Source organism: Castor canadensis, chromosome 4 (genome assembly GCF_047511655.1).
Source record: "Castor canadensis chromosome 4, mCasCan1.hap1v2, whole genome shotgun sequence".
NCBI classification, from domain to species: domain Eukaryota; kingdom Metazoa; phylum Chordata; class Mammalia; order Rodentia; family Castoridae; genus Castor; species Castor canadensis.
Genome location: NC_133389.1, coordinates 143,187,962 through 143,203,718, shown reverse-complemented (window position 1 = coordinate 143,203,718; position 15,757 = coordinate 143,187,962). Strand labels below are relative to the sequence as shown.

The 15,757-nt window shown below is 34.1% G+C and overlaps 1 protein-coding gene across 1 annotated transcript in view; it reads left to right on the top strand.

The window, feature by feature from the left end:
* The window catches only part of Tmeff2 (transmembrane protein with EGF like and two follistatin like domains 2), a 226,520-nt gene that overhangs the window by 16,177 nt on the left and 194,586 nt on the right, over nt 1-15,757 (top strand). The gene's annotated exons all lie outside the window — the stretch shown is intronic.

Sequence of the window (15,757 nt, the reverse complement as noted above, 5' to 3'; positions counted from 1 at the left end):
CTGTCATTGTAAATGTCTCAACTGCCTTACCCAAATGAAATCCAAACAAAATTCCACTTTTCGAACACATTAAAAAAAAAAGATGTAATTTCATGATTAATAAAAACATAAACATTCTCTCAATGACTTCTTAAGTTGTGTAAAATAATTAAATATACAATCCAAAGCTATTTTTGTTTTTTGGGGTGTTTTTTTGCACTACTGGCATTTGAACCCAGAGCTTTGTGATTTCTAGGTAATTTTTATTTTTAAATGCAGAATTTGGTAAAAGAAATCCTTGGGTTCAGGGAGGATAGATCTTTAATGCATCCTTTATCTGTGAAGAAATTTGAAAGCTTTATCAAGTTGTCTTATGTAGTGAAAGGCTTAACTAACTCAAATAAACTATACTAACATAACACAAACAGAACAGCATATGGGAACACAGTTTTTCCCATAAAGGCTAAATTGACGGGAGTAAACACTCAAGTATGAAACGTATGTCAGCATCACAGGAGGGTCTACAGTCACTTGATGCTTAAACAGTATTTCTCTACTTCTAAGAAATTAGGTTGTTCCCTATCCCCAGGTTGGACAATATGATATTCTCAATAAAGCTTCCTTAGAGGCTTAGCAAAGAAGAGCTTATAGAACAAATTAAATCTGAAAGCAAAAGAAATGGGGAAAGGCAATTTCTGGAGTAGATGTTTCATCATTGGAATATCAAGAAAGCAATTCATTTTTAAAATGTTACTTTTGTAAGGAAGTAGTTTCTGTGCAAAATTCTGTATACTTTCCAGCCATTTGTGTGTAGACAAATTTGGCAGATTGTGTGCTGGGATTGAACTGTTCCACTGTTTACCCAACAAGTCTCGTTCATTTTCTAGCATCTTTAAAAACAAAACAGACCAATTTACAGGACACAGAATATCTTAATTTTTTTTCTGTTAAATTTTCACCACTTTTTTCCTACTTGCATCTCCTATCACAATGTATCATTTTTTTCATTTTTTTAAATAATAAGATGTGGTGTCTGGTTTAAATACTAGTTTCTAACTTTCATTTATTGTTATTAGCATATGAAAATGAAAGTAAAATCAAACTCACCCTTCATTGTTGGATTTTAGATTGAAATCTTTGGATCATTACATTATCCTGTGATCTGAATGATGCTGGGCTTTTATTAAAAAATAATTTTCATCTCATGAGTTTAATATTTACCATGTGATTGGAAACCACTTTCCTTTCTCTATTTTGTTTTCCTTTTTATTTTAGTTTTTTTATTATTCTTTTCAATTACAGATGATTTATAGTGACCTAGAGTAATAAAACAAAACAATGTTTTGTTGTTTTGTTTTGATGGTACTAGAGTTTGAACTCTGGGCTTTGCACTTGCTAGGCAAGCACTCCACCATTTGAGCCAGACCTTCTGCCCTAAAACAAAACAACTTCTTAAGATATATTTAATTTAGAAAAAAATGGAGGATATAACCCATTTAATTCTGAGTTGTATTCTGTTAATTGGTATTCTGAAAAATTTAGTAATGTTTATTTACTTTTAATTGCATATGTTTTTAAAATAGAGTTGAAAGAGTGGTTTTTAAACTGACTGGATTGCTTTCTTTTTCTAGTCTACATGTTACTATATTCTAGAATACCAGTGGTTTCAATTTTGTTTAAATTCTTTTTACAAGATTCCAAAAAGCTTACTAACTAGGATTGTAGTGATATATGCAAGTTCAATTCACATATCCTTTGGGTTGTACATAAAATGGGTTTGGCTTACTACCTCTGCTATGCAAAGGGTAGATTTTCTTCTCTATTTTCATGGAGTTCCCACTTCCAGGATGTCAGAGAGCAGAATCATTTCCTTGGAATTAACCACAAGTGATTATACAGCCTGTTATAATTTGGCTAGTCCAACAGTTTGTAGCAAGCGATTGTTCTAGCCAGCATCTACAGCATATATTCTCAATAATAGGGTCATCCTTGCAAGCACTTTGGAAGGTCAATGGTTATTTTCTAATTTATTACTTAACAGAATGTTATTATTATTCCCAAGTGGAGTGCATTGATTTGAGTGGTGAAGTACAAAAATTCACATCAAAACACTTATCACGTGTGACTGTCATAAATGATACTAAACTTCCAAAGTTAAAATCATTTTTAAAACATCAATTTTTTTCTTTTTTAGATTTTTCTTTTTTAGATTTTTAGATTTGTTTATTTAAAATAAACAAATATTACATTAACAATAAAGATTAAACCTGATTATTTTTAAAAATAATTTAAACTTAACCCATTTTCACAAGGGCATATCTGTCATTTAATGCATTCAAGGGAACATTTTTACTACAAATAAAATGAATATAAAGGTTGCATAAAATTTATGTTAACTTGTTTGGATGCATTTTATAGGGAGCTTTAAAATCTTTTATTGATCTGTTCATTGAGATGAAACTTTTCAAATGGTTCACTTTATTAGTAAAACATGTTTATTCTATCTCTGACATGATCTTCAAATGTGCATTCATTCATAAAGATAATTTGTAGAATAATAAGGACCAAACATTGTATACAAATATTAAAGGTTGGTTTTTCTCAGTTCAGTGACAATATCCTCTTCTAGTGTGTAAGAAAACTTGTAACATAAAAAATAACCTTGCGCTATTAGTTTTGAATATAATGTGGACCAAGTTCCAAAGAATTTGAGAAAGGGATTGAAAGAAAAGGATTAGTGTTTCAAATACTTATATATATGGAGATTTGGTGTTGTAAATAAGAGCAGGGGTGTGTGTAGGAGGGATAATAACCTCTTATCTACCCACAGACTTCCTTAAGCAACAAATACTGCTGGCAGAAAAAGTATTAAAGAATCTTCCTCTCAAGATCCAGGGGTGTGTGGGTGGTTAGAGAATCATTTTTAACCCTTGCTTTTCTGTCAGTTGTTCAGTCAAATTTTATAAAAACAAGACTGTGAATATTTTACATTATTCTTTTATTAAAATATTTCTGATTTCTTAGATTTTTCTAGATTCCTAAAAATTAAAAACATTCCTTAAAATGAAAGCCATATTTAACTATTAAAATATTTGTGAATGAATTGTCCTGCACTACATGAGACAGAATCCATGACTGAATTTTTTAAATATTTTATAGGAGGTACTATGGTGTTTGTAGAAATAAAACATGTCTTAGATACACTGCACAGATACAATAGGTATATTTTTATTTCATGATCTGAAAGGGGCACTTGGCCAATTTATATGATGTACATAGTTATACAGTTCTGAGAGAATTTTTAAATAGATTAATGTCAGATGTGTACAGCAACAAGGAAAATTAATTTTGTAACTGTTATTTGTGTAAAGAAAACGTGATTTTCATATGAATTATCAAGGTAATTCTTAGTATGGTAACTTTGGTGTTGAAAACTAGTTGACACATTGTTTTACTTAATGAAAAATTTTCTGTGCAAATTATCCTTACAATACTACTCAGAGTGTCCTCATTAAAACATTTACTTCATATACATTTTGGATAGCGCATGAAAGGATTACATTGCAACCACTTGTAAACCTTAGGCTGCTATTTCTGATCATGTAGATGGCTAAAACCTGGCAGAGTATCATAAGAAGTTTGAGAGCTCAAACATCATTTTAAAGTCTTTTCCTATCTGAGTTGAATTGTTTACTTGGACAAGTCTAATATAACCTGGATGCTGTGGCAAGATTCCTGGAACTGCACTGATGAATATGACACCCTTCTTTATACTCAAGGAGATTACATATAAATTCTCTTCCCAGCACACAATGGGAAAAATTATTCTAATTATAAAAAGGAGAATAATCCCCTACAGAACTGAAATGTTAAAATATGCTGGAGATAACAAGGAACTGAATAATTCCATAAAACATTCTTATGTAAGACAAAGTAAATTTTTTGTATGTTGCTGTTCTCATCCCAGTCCTGACCAGCATTGGCCCCTCTTCACTTTACTATCACAGTAAGATTCTGGAGAAAGCAGTATTGTTCACCAAGTTTTTTCTTTGGGTTCACATTGCCTCCAAAGTCTGACAGACATCAGTTATAAGCAGCTTCAGCTGAAATAGTAATTCAATAAAGAAATTCCACCAAGCATGCACGGTCTGAGAGTCTTCTGAGGCAATACATACAGGTAGAAAGCAGAAACTGTCCTGTCTTCTCTCTCCTGCACACAAGAGCTGCTGCTCTGCCTGGAAGTGAGCTTGTAGCTATCAGAACCTCAATGGAAATCTTATCTCATTTTTCATGGATTGGAATCCATCTTGCTTTTTCTTTACCTGAAAGAGAAACAATATTGCGATGGAGTAATGAAATTACAGTAGAACAAATGAGGGGCACGTAATGGCTAACAAAATTGGAAAAACATAAGAGGCAAACAGAAGGAAGGAAACAAAGTGAGAATGATGAAAAATGAAAAAGGAGAAAAAACAACCTTTGTTATCAGCATGGCTGTATGATACTTTATTTTCACCCACGAACACCATTTTACAAATAAAAACAATTTTTTTCTTCCAAAGAACAGCAATAGTTTTCTGAATTTTATTGATTGCTTGGGAATGTAAAATGGATGATACAAGCCTTGGTCTGAATCATCACTTGGGTTTTTAAAAACTACACTGGGGGAGTAAAGGGGATGGGGGTGTGGCTCAAGCAGTAGGGTACCTGCCTACCAAGCAGGAAGGCCTGAGTTAAAACCCCAATACCATCCCCCACCAAAAAAAAAAAAACTTTACAAGGGAAAGAAAGTTAAATCATGTTTTGCAGTGTGATAGAAATGGTTTGGATTATGAATCAGGAGATTCACATTCTAGATTTTCAATTGGCTTTAAGGCTATCTATTAAGATTTTTTTTACTCTCGGCCTCCATGGAGATTCATTTATTTTAATGATTAAACAGAATCACATCCATCTTGCTTATGGGAAAGATCTTCATAATAAACTAATGCAAAGAATTTTGAACTCCAAAAAATGAAACTGAAGGGATTCATGTTACCATTTGCTCTTCATTCCTAGTTATTCTAAGGACATAATTTCTATGAAGAGTTTAATTAGAATTTTGAATTTTTTAATTAGGAATTTTAAGTCCCAATTTAAATATTGATTCTGGGCTGAGACACACTGGCACACTTCTATAATCTATAATTCTATAATCTATAATTACTCCTATAATCACTTGGGAGACTGAGGCTGAAGGGTTGTGAGTTTGAGGCTGTCCTCACTGATGTGAGATCCTGTCTCAGTGAAACAAAACAATAATAAAATGAAATGGCATAAAATGTTGATACTGGGATAATAATAAGTCTCTGAATTTAATACAGTTGCCTGTTTAGAGGAGATAACAAGGAAATGATAGCATTGATACACACACTGGAAGAGAAATGCATCCAGAGAAACTGTAGGTACCCAAGATAGATAAGAAAGAAGAAATAATGTTAAAATTTAAAAACAATAAATAATTGTTCTTGAAAGTAGAGTGTCAGGTACGATACCCCGTAGAAACCAACAAGGAAGACATGGAGGGCTTCACAATATGGTGTCTCAGCACCTACAAGGAAGAATTCCCACCAGGGCTCTAAGCATTGCAGAGATTTCCTAAGTGGCTCTGAACTTTTTAGAAAGAGTCTTTTTAAAATAAGTGGGAAGATTGTACTACAGTTCCAATCAATGTGAGAATATGAATTAGGTAAATCTGTGTGCATGCTTATACTCATGGATAATTATTTGTAAAACATTTTATGCTTTATAAAAAACACCATCATAGCAGTTATTGATTTTAACACAACAGCCTTTGAATGTGTGGATGAAGACCAGAGGGATGAGCAGCTCACAATAGTTCTAACAATAGTAAATACAGTAATTAAGGCATTCCTCAAACTTCAAGAAGGAAGGAAACCTCAATTTGTCATCTTTTAATAGATGTTTGCAGTAAGCATACCAAATCTCATATTCTGTGTTTACATAAATTATAAATTCTGAAAAATAATTTATTGTCTCATTTTCTTACCCCTTACCACTCTTATTTTTACTTTTGAAATCATCTGTTCTATTCAAAGTAGTACTCAAACCCCCATTGGTATATATTATCATCTACTAAGTTAATCATAGTCCCCAGTTCATAGTATATACTGCTTGCTGTCTATTCCCTTCTATTACTTCTCATCTTTGCTCCCCATCTATAATCCATAATAGATCCATAATAATCTATAATTTATAATAGCATTTCTCATATGCTATAGGTATTCATTCTAAGGTAGTTAATATGCATTAAATGTATATATGTATATACAAATACACACATATACATGTAGTATGTAGTGTCTACATATATATGTGGTATGACTGTGTGAGCAGCAGTTAGAGGTAATTATTAAAGTATAACTTCTGGGTTGCTAGACCCTGTGGATCCGATCATGGCCCATCACTTACTAGCCAGGTGACCTGAGCAGGTTGTTAATAGGCTCTACCTTATTTTCTTCATTGTGACTTTGGCAGGGTTTACTGAGGTTGACATTTGTGTACATGAAGTTTACTGATAGGTACTTCAAGGAATAGCATTTGTGGAAGGAAGGAAAGTAAGATTAGAAAGAGAAAGAATTCGAATTGCTGCAGTTTTAAAAAGCCAGAGCACACCCCATATGGAGTTCTCAAGATGATATGGCCCCTATGAGTTGTCTTCATTGGGATGATGGGACTGCGTCTTTACATCGCACCACCGATCACCAATCATGTGGATGAACCACCAGAGGGAGTATATCTTAAGCCAGATTGTTCTCTTCTCCTACAAGTTATACTTGGAGAGAAACACAGCTGTGAACTGTCTGAGTGCAACACTCCCAGGAGCTGAGAAAGAAAAGATGTGAACATTGCCCCATGGCATCCAATAAGAACTGTAAAATACAAAACAACAAGCAAAATCCTTGCCCTTGTAGAGTTTTTTTCTTTGGAAGAAACACAAACAGTAAACAAACAACGAAAAATGTAGACTGTTAGGTGGTAAAGAGTGATATGTGGGGGCGGGGGTAAGTAGGATAAGGAAAGTGAGGGACTTGGGGGAGTTTAGTAAGGCCTAAAGAAAGACGAGAAGAGTATGAAGGAGCAAAACTTGTAGATAAGTCAGGCAAGACACTCTAGGCAGAGAACATTGCCAAGGCAAAAAGCTGAAGCAAAGGCATACTTTAGGAATTCCAAGATCAAGGATGTTAACTGGATTGCAACCAGAAGGTTCTTGGTTGAAGATGAAGAATGAGGGTATGTGACCCTACAGACTCTCTGACAGAGTTTGACTCTTTCTTTGAATGAGCTGGGAGCTTCTGGAGCAAAGAAGAATGCTGTGATCTGACTGGTGACTTTCAAAGACCACTCCAGTTGCATTCTCCAGCTGAAAAGCACTGTGTAGAAGTTAAGGAAGAAGTGCAGAGTCTTCTGCAATTAAAAGGAAAACATAAAGTGTTTGTTCTCTGGTTGGCATTGATTTTCAGGAGTTTGTGCTATGTTCTGTACAGGACTCCTTGTCTGTCTTAGACATATCAGTCTGCTACTCATCTGAGGATCTATGTGTCTATTTGCTGTAGACAAATACATTTTTTTTCTCTTATGGTATTTTTGTATTGGAGGTTTTATTTAAGACACATTTCTCCTGATTTGATATTTTTAAGCAAGCAGAAAATTCCCCTTGTTTCCAGACAGTATATAATGCATAGGAATGTCTCTGCATGCTGCAATGCATGCCAAATTGCATTGAATTAGTTTCATATTTGGGTTTGAAAATATAGCCTTTTTACTGCACTAAATGTACAATACATATTGTAGCATATGATTTTCAATGTATTCTTAACAAAGTGCAATTTCATTTTCTCTAGTAAATTACACACTTGTTATTGCTTTGGAATATTTTTTAGAAATCCATAAATAAATAGAAAACAATGTTTAAATTATGTTAGCATCCTGGCTCAATAAGTCAAGCCAGAAGAATTATTCCAGTGCCTATTGGTTAGTAGAATGGTTCTAAAAAATCTCTTAATTGTGTATTTGTTGTTGATCCATTTCTGAGAATAATAAAAACAGAATTAACTGGATTTTAAAGAAGGTTGGCTTGATGCTTCCAAGAACCTGTTCTACAGTTGGATCATTTAACCTAGATCCATTCTTAATAATTTCTTATAAACTTAATCTTTTTTCTCATTTTGCAGGTGCATTCTCAGTCTTTTATGCTGTAGTGTAGCAATTGGAATACTGTTTTATCATTACCTTCCTTTGGGAAGGCCACAGACAGTAAAATCATGTTAGTAGAATCAGTTAAAGAGGGAACACATTTCTGTAATTTCATCGGCACAAAATGGTGTACTTGGTACACGTTTGGTTCAGGCTCTAGTGAGAGATTTTGCATGATCTTGAAAATAAGCACTGAGATAGAAGAGTCATTCCAGATACATTGACTATCCTCTCCAGAGACCATGATACTCAAAGAGAAACATGACCTTTGGCAAGTAGAATTTCTGACACATTGACTTAAGTGGCAGTGGTGGCAATTTGGTACAATGATATGTTGAGCTATATAGTGTCATCATTGAGCCTCATTATGTAGTTTGAGATCTAATCCTTAAGAGTTGGGAGTTATACCATGTTGAGGATTTTGTTCATTTATTCAAAAGACAACCATAATGCAACTTGAAAGTGGTTATCTTTGAAAGTAGGTGTTATTTAAAAATATAATTAAAGTGAAACACAGCTGGCATTTTAAAGAATAAAAAAGAATCAGTAGTAGAGTTATTTTTCTGCATTTTAAATAGTTATATTCTGGAAGCCCATGTACACACTACCTTTGAAATCCAGGCTGCCCGAAACTCCCTTGGCCTTTCACTGAGAGAGCTCCCTTGTGCTGAAATGTGCTTTGAAATAAGATGTGGCATAGTTATAAAGTGAGTTCAATCCTATAAATCAGCACACTCTGTGGATTTTCTATTGTGAATACTTCTCAGATCTGTATCTCCAGACCCTCCACCAATCCCCTATTTTAGCCCTAGACATTTCTTGTCTATGATATTGGGGAAAAAAATCCTCCTAACAGGTCTGCCTGCTTCCAGTCTTGTCATCCTAATTATTTTCTTACTTACACAGCCAGAATTATTTATATATAATACATATCTAAGCATATAATTCCCCTGCTTACAACTCAATGATATATTTCCATCATCCTTAGAATAAAAATCAGTCTTCCCAGTAGAAGATACAAAGACTTCTAGAACCGCTGTAGTTCCTGACTCTCCATCCTCATCAATTCACCTTTTTTGCATCACACTTGACACTCCAATATCTTCCAAGACTAAATATCTTCCAATATCTTCCAAGACTAAATTGGAAGTCATCACTTCAGGATGATTTTTCTCAATCTCAACTTGAATTAATACCCCTCATCAATTCTACTTTGCATCAACAGTCTGCTTCATTAGAATAATCTGTACCTATATGTGCTTTGGGCTAGTTATTATTAGTAATCCTATATCAGAATGCAAAACCCAGTGGTTATTAAGATTTCATTAAATATTTGCTCAGCCTTAATAATTTGTTTGGCCTTAACACTAACAACAAAAATGTGTGCCTAAATTTCTAAATGTTTTCATTCACATTTGCATATTATAGCTTAAATTATTTGAAAATTTAAAAAGCATATTGAATATGGTTTATTGTACTAAAATAACTATAGAATTATTTTAACTTCATAGAAGACTGAAAAACAGCAACAACAAAAAAGAGCATGGTCCATTTCACCAAGAATAAGGCATGAATACGATACTCAAAAACCTAAACCAGCCTAAAAAATAAGCACTAATTTACATATCTAAGACCTAAAGAATGTCAAGGAAATCCAAGAGGAATCTTACAACCTTCCAAGTGTAGGCTGAGAGGCTTTTCCTTTGCATTGGCTTGAATACATAGTGTGTGATACCAGGATATCAACTGTTCACTTGTGATCTACCTCATTTTCCTAAAAGTGGTATGTGGAGAAAAAGAATTGAAGTTATTTTAGGATTCTAGTTAGTTTGTAGGTAATTGAGGTAATATTACCCTCTGTGAATACTTTATTCCATATCCAAATTACTTATTAAAATACCAAATGACTTTGGCCAGAGAATAGAGAATCATTTGGAAGTCCATTTGATGCTTTCATTTACTTTGACATTGAACCAGTGGAGAGAAAAAAAAAAAAAACAACAACCTGTCTTTTCTGAGTTTTCAATAAATTACAATGATTATCCCCACATAAATGTATTTTACTTACCAAAGAATATTACTTGGAAAATGAAGCATTGGATACTACTTATTACTTTCTCACATCCTGAAAGTCTCAATGTAATGAAATAATGAGTAGAATCTGTGAGCTTTGGTTTTAACTTATGAAATACACAGAAATACATGGAAGAGGAAGATGGAACCGCCTGTGTTGCCATGGAGATTCTAGAACAGGTGATTTTAGAGTAAGTCATATCACTGTCAATAGATAGGCAGTAAAGAGTCAATGAGCAGAGCTTCATGGAACTGTGCCTGGCATGGAGTAGGTGCTTGATAAATATTTGTTAAATTAAGGGATGGATGACTGGAATGGCAGGGCAGTGATGTCAACTAGGATGAATGCAATTAATTGATGACTGCATGAACATGGAGGTCATGCTTCTGCTTCCTAGTAATTGCTAAGTAGGGGCCTCAAATTACATAGAACAGGCACAGGAAATGCTATAATAGTCATCATCCCTCAAGAAATCTGAAGTGATTCAAATTCTTGCACCAACTTCAAGGAAGACTTCATACCCCATCCTCATTCTCTTCTATTCCACTTATCTCCCCCAAATGAAACTGGAACAATGTTATAATGCTGTACTCAGATATTAAAGATATTTTTGAAAGGATAAAATGAAAGTGTGGAGAAAAAAGAACAAACTAGTAAAAGAGAAAAGGACTTTTCAATGTCAAATGTCACAAGAACAAAAATCAGTAATGTTCTACATATTTGTGCGGAATGTTCCACTTTTCAAGTAAGGAGCAAAAAAGTTGGGATTTTAAATAGTTTCAGGTTTGGGTATAGTATATTGGGTTAGTCTTTAGCAACTTAACAGTTTTTTGTATATTCATACCTATAATAATTACTTTTCAATGCGTTTCTCCCCTTGTTTTTTTCTATACTTGCAACACCTATATTTTAAGAAGAAAAGCAAGAAAAATGTGCTACCAATGTAGACTTTCTCCCTAATTTCACCTCCACACTCATTTTCTCACCCATCAAAAATAGCATTTAATGCTGCCAGTGGATATTTCATTAGGAAAAATAGGTTTCATTCCTGCCAGACAAGACAAAAGTTGAAATCAATGCTCCATTCTGCTGAGTAGGGGATCCAGACAACATCTGTGTACCCCAGCACTTTTAAAACTGCTCTTTGGAACCTGAATGCCTCAAGATACTATGGTGCCATAGGGTATCCAGATTAGTGAAGTTGAGCAATGCAGTGTATTTTTACTTCTTTTGAAGAGCCACATATAGGTGACCGACATGCTAGTTGCGACATGCTGGCAAGTGGGTATAAGATTCAAAGCAGTAAGTAGTGATGAATTTCAAGGCTGCTGTTCTATGACAGCATAGACATTTATGTCATTTTCCTCTGATCTCTCTCACTGTAAACACTACTTGAGGGGAGGGAGGAGAATAAGACAAGGGGAAAAAGGCATAGAGTGGAATACAAACATTTTCAATATTTGGAAAACAAAAAATTTCAGATTCAGAACCACTTGCTTAGACTCAACTTTTTTTCCTAATTTTAAATTTAATTTTAATTTTTTAACCAGCAGTTAAAACCTCCATCTGGCTAAACACATCTCTACTTCCCACCACATCCCGAACAAGAGACAGGTGTTTGTCTCTTCACTAGCGAAACAACTGTAAGCCACAAAATCCATTTCAGTGACTGCCAAAGGATTGGCCAAAGAATTTATGGAAGGTGCTCTTTCACACTGCATAGTGTTCAAAAAATGTATTTTTTCAAACAAGTCTTAAATTTTTCTAAATTCAGAGAAATTTTTCTAACTTTTTCTGAGTAGTTTTTAGCTCTAGATATCTCAGAATTTAAAAGTACTACTTCTGACACTTCTAGAACACAGTATCTACTAGTAATGCTGAGGGAGCATTCCTTTTGACAAAATCTCTAATTTTTGTGCCACTGGGACAAGTCCACACAAAAGAAAACTACTCCCTGAGGTTATTGAGGAGGAAAGAAGGCAGAAGGAAAAGTGCTTCAAATATATTAATTTTAAGTATGTTGCTTTCAAATTGGGCAATTATGAAAACACTGATAAAATCACATTAATGTTAATACATATGTATATATGAAGTGCTAAATTTCATTCAGTTTATCTTTCTCCCACAATTGATAAGGCCAGTTAGCACTTGAAAGGGTAACTCATACTATTTTTTATTAAGAAAATAATCATCTACTATGTGTCAGGTGTTTTATAGCTATATATTAAATGCTTGCTATTATTCTTCAGGAAAGACATATCATTTCCAGTTTTTAATGAAGAAAATAAGGAACACAAAGATTGTTATTTGTTGAACATCATACAGTATTGGTGACAAAGCCAAGATTTATAATCAGGCTTTTTAGGCTCCAAAGTTTCCATTTTCTCATCATTCCACGTAGAATCTGCTATATATTTTAATGTCAGGTATTTAAGGCAGAATAAAAATTTATTAATTTGATTGAGAGTAAGGTATTGCTGTTAAGTAGAAATTTTTCACAAATCAAAGAAATATTGATGCTCTTTATTTTGTGACATGTGACTTTTGCTTACTATTTGTTGTATGTGCAAAAGCATCTACACACATACACACGTATACCCACATACACAAACTACACATCCATATATACATGTATACACACACAAACACTATGTTTTTACTTAGAGAATTCCCTCTGCTAGCATTTATTGAAAATATAATACTTATTACTCTGTTATATTTTGTAATATCATGGGGTAATATTATTATGCTTGTGCCAACTACTTTTTTAGACACAAATAAGTAAGGAATGCTTCAGAGAGTGATAATTGCTTTTAAGAAAGTAAAACAGGTGCTATAATACAAAGTGACTAGGTTTTGTGGGAAGAGTGAGATTTTTTAACTGAAGCTTTTCTTATAAGAAGGAAAGATGGTAAGTGAAGATGCAGAGGCAGGGTATTCAGAAGAGCAAATGCAATGCCCTAAGTGAGATCTTAGTGAAATCTAGCAACAGAGGGAAGATAAATGTAGCTTCAGCACAGTGATTGAGCAGGAAATGGTAGATGAGTGGAGAAATGGTAAGAAATTTGTACTTTGTTCACAGTGTCATAGGAAGTCTGTGAAGGGCAATAATATAATCTGGCTTATATTTTTGGAAGATTGCCATGGTATCTATGTGGAGAATGAATTGGAGGTAAGGAAAAATTGAAAGCAGAGAAGCCAGTAAAAAGATTACTGTAGTAGAAAAGGGAAAGATGAGCCTGACCTTACTGGAGTGGCTGTGGCAAAAATGGAGAGAAGTGACATGTACTAGTGACCCAAGTCTAGTTATTTCCATTCCTTTCTATGTTGACATGGGTGTGAGTTAAAATGTTGCTTGCCAAAGTAAATAAGTATATGGAAAGGGGGAAGACAAAAGGATCATAAGCCTGTCACCTCCATGCACAATCAACATAAGCAAATGCATGTCTACTTCTAAGACACAAAAATGTTTCATAAAGAGCATCATTTACAAAAACCAAAGCCCATGCACTGAGCTTATTATATTCATCTAGGGTAATTTTCTCAGACTTTAAAGAAGGAAACAGATTGATGTACTTTTGAAGTTTTCAGCTGGTTGTTTTTCAATAAAGCTTCAATATACTGATTTTTTTTTGTTGTTTTTCATTTGCCGTTTTAAATTTATACAATTTAATTATGGCAGTAAAAGGTAAAACATAAAAATAGACAGCTCTATAATTTGGCCTTTAAATGGCTTTATGTATTTATATTCAATGTAGGATATGTAACAGATTGTGATAACAGAATCAGATATAATCAAATTGCAGCCTAACAAATATAGGAAATATCATGAAATAGCTCCCTTCTGCTGACTCAAGGAGTGGGAGTTCCATTTCTTCCCTTATATTTCTGTAACAGCTTTTCACCAACAACACCTTTGTTGCATTTCTCCTGCTTTGATAGTGTGAATGTCCCCACAATAGCACTTTACCTATATTTGTCATTGATTCTCTCACATTGGATTTTCTGCTCTGGAGAGAACTAATTTTGAGGGTGTTGAATTATAAAACGTAGGACTTCCATCTTCAGTGTCCCAGTTCACATAGCCATAGAGAACTCATTTCCTAAAGCAGAAAACTCTAACACCCAAACTTTGCTCATCCTCCATGTACAATTTATTTTCACATGTGCTGTTAAGGAAGGGGGAGGGAGTCCATTATCAATACATATGCAACCACCACTGCTGTTGAGCTCTGCTACCTGTTCTGTCTGAATAAGAATAAGGACCTCAGATCATCCTGAGAGTGACAGCTGTTTACTTCACTCTGCCTGTCTGGTCTTGGTTGGGGGCTTAACGACACTCTCAAATATTTATAAGCATATCATTTGCATTCTTCTTTCTCAGAGATTATTTTTACAGTGAGAAGAGATGTCTTTCTATATTGTTTGGTTTTTAGAAACAGTTTTTCCTCCTCTTCAATACTAAATTTGAAATTCTTTTTCACCCTACTAGTCACAGAAGCTATTCTTTACAGAATTCCTGAAGTGGGAATAGTCTTGTACCAGTAGGGGGAGCTCATACCATGCCTATTTTATGGGTTAGAGAAAAGTTATTTTGTGGGTTTTTCTACTGAAGGGTGGAGCTATTTTTATTTTAAGTCCAACAGAGATTATGGTTTAGAATAGAAGCTATTTCCCCCAGTTGAAAAGTTAAAATTTTCTGAAGTTGTAACTCTCAAGTCCAGGAAGCATTTAAGTGGTGTAGGTAAATGAATTTGCATTATGTAGTCGAAGTTTTCAGATAGCTGAAATGTGGAGGCTTTAAAACATATTACCATATTTCTTTCCTGAAATGTATTGTCAAATTGCTTCCCTCCAAAAATAGTAGGCACAGCACCCAGTTTGAAGGGTTTGGTATTTGTTTTATGACTGTAGGTCAACATAAACAGGCAAGTGTTGATGTGAGTGGAGTAGACATACACTTGAACTTGTTTTTCTCATAAATGCCTCTTAAGTAACTCTGCTTTTCAGTCATTTGTCTTTCTCACTAAATTGGTATCAAGTGTAGTCTCTAAGTCACCTGATGACTAAATGACTTTCACAAAAAGCAGTAAGGAACCAAAGCCTGAGGCATCCCTCTCCTGCTGCCTTTTCTTCTTCTAGCTTGTTATGACTCTTCTTTGAGGTGTCAGCATACTTCAAAATGTTGTCTGTAATTTTGGAATCTTTAATGTGGTGGACACCAAGTACCTCCTCATGCATTTTATGCTCGCCTCCCTTCTTATTGTTTAATGTGTCTGCAGGAAGTGAAAAAAAAATACTTCCACTCTTTGCTCATTTCTTGTGCTTTATAGAAAGCACAGACATCTTATTCTCATGTCAACCACCAAATAAGAAACCAAAAATTTTTTTTAAAAAATAGAGGGTCAGGGATGGTGATGCACATCTGCATTCATAACTACCCAGAAG